Source organism: Stegastes partitus, unplaced genomic scaffold, assembly GCF_000690725.1.
Source record: "Stegastes partitus isolate 25-593 unplaced genomic scaffold, Stegastes_partitus-1.0.2 Scaffold1082, whole genome shotgun sequence".
NCBI classification, from domain to species: Eukaryota; Metazoa; Chordata; class Actinopteri; family Pomacentridae; genus Stegastes; species Stegastes partitus.
The window spans coordinates 80,468-82,626 of NW_007578813.1; the positions used below are offsets into that span (position 1 = coordinate 80,468).

Below are 2,159 nucleotides of genomic sequence, written 5' to 3' on the forward strand. Positions count from 1 at the left end.
ACAGTGAAGAAGCTGCCGGCAGAGTTTAGACATTAAACCTGAGCCACTGAATTTACATTCTATCAGCATTATATACATATTACATACATCATCAGACTGTTTCTATTACATCTGAGTTCAGTTTCAAACTGTGACGTTCAGTTTCAACTCTGTTAGAATTCAATCCAACTCATTCAAACTCAAATAATTCAGATTTTTTAAAATCATAAATATTCAGATTCTAAAGATGAGAAACGTCTTGTTTTGTCCACAGACGCTCAGTTTTCTGTCGTAGAACCAGAAGAAGCTGCATCACACATTCAGTCTTTCTGTCCTATAAAGAAATAAGATCGTCAGATTATTGATGATTATTGGCAGCAGCTGATGGTTCATCTGGACGTGACCTCAGCGCTCTGAAGCTGCTCGATGTGTCGTCTGATCTAAACAGAAACTCTGGACCATCCTCCTCTGATGCTGCCACATCCAGGAGGTGTTGGTTATTCCTGGACTCAGAGGCTGGAGCTGAGAGCGCCCCCCGGAGGCCACACGGAGGAGCTGCTCCAGCTCACACCTCTGATCTTCAGAGAGCGTCTGCTGAAGAGACCAACGGAGGTCTGAGCTGAGATAACGATGGAAACGCAGGAAGCCGCCGTCCACCAGAGGAGGAGACGAGCTTCCTGAGCCTGTTGCCATGGATCCCTGGTAACCGTGGAGCCGTTAACCCTTCACTTCCTGTTTCTGATCAGCAGAGTAGCGGTTACATCACCTCCACCAGCAGCAGCAGCAGCTCTGACTGGAGATTACAGCACCAGTAAACAACGAGGCCGACGCAACCCACAAACAACAACAAACACGAGATCGTGTTCAACCAGCAAACCGTCCTGGAGACAGGAAGCAGCTTCTCCTCGTTAACAGGACGATAGAATTAAATAACAATAACAAGGAGTTCTCATCAAACACACAGGATTTAATGTTGATTACTGTGACCAGGAACATGAAGAGTTCCTTGTTGTTTAAAGTGTTTTATGTTTTATTACCACGATGATGAACAGGTTCTAAAGCCGGCCAATTAAAAAAAATAAAGTTGTTCAGGAGGTGACGAAGAATCAACTTATTAAGCTAATTTTATTAATTTAACTCAATTTACATTTAAAGCAACCTCAATATAAATAAACTTTATTCTAATTTATAGCAAACTTCTGTAATATAATCATATTTAAGCTGATTTAAACACAATAAAAATGTTTAAATTTAAGGCCAAACGCTGTAAAAGAGCAAAAATACTCTTATTAAAAATAAAGATTTGAATGTGGAGATTATTGACAGTTTTGTTTTACAGTTAATGTAAATTATTCAAATGTGATTTTACTGGATATTATTTTTAATTTAACAAACAATGAAAGTATATAAAATAAGTTAAAAATAAACTTTAAAAAAATAATTTTCAATTTCAATATTTTAAATAACAGTAAATATCCGTAAAACATTTATATTTTTACCCATTTAAACAGAAAATCTGTTTGAAAAGTGATTTTAAAACTGTTTAAAGACGTTTACTACTTCACAGTCTGGGTTTGGTTCTGAGCTTGTTGATGGAGTTCTGGGACAAACATCCTTCAACATGTGAAGACGCATCCATCCGGATCAGACCTTCCTGAGTCCAGCACCAGCAGCTCAGAGACGTGAAGACGACCGACCCGGAGTCACCTTCAGCTAAACCAGCGCTCCATCCTGAGCTCTGACGTCAGGGGGTCAGGAGTCCGGTTCTCCTCCGCCGACCTCCGGGTCGGTCAACAGGAGCAGCTGCTCTGATCCTGCTTCACATTCATGACGCTGCTTTATTCTGACACCGAGCAAACTCCTGATTCAGCGTTTATCTTACAGAACCGCGTCCTGCTTTCTGTCTGGTTCAGTGTAGAACTAACATCTGATAAATCTGGCAGCAAAGGTTCCAGAAAGCAAAGCTCAAAATCTGCAACATTAACAGCAGATATCGATAATAAACAGGATTTTTAGCAGCTTTAAGGGAAACGGTGTCATTTCACGTTTTTGCAGTCAGTATGTAAATTAATGCTTTTTTCTGGAACAAATCTGTAAAATAACAGATATATGTATATTTATTTTATCATAAAGGGAATATAAATATTTTTCCAGGTTTAAATACAGAATAAATAGTTTAA

At 39.1% G+C, this 2,159-nt stretch overlaps 1 protein-coding gene across 1 annotated transcript in view; it reads right to left on the reverse strand.

The window, feature by feature from the left end:
• Nucleotides 1-2,159, reverse strand: part of dgkg (diacylglycerol kinase, gamma) — a 121,064-nt gene that overhangs the window by 63,974 nt on the left and 54,931 nt on the right. The window lies entirely within an intron of this gene.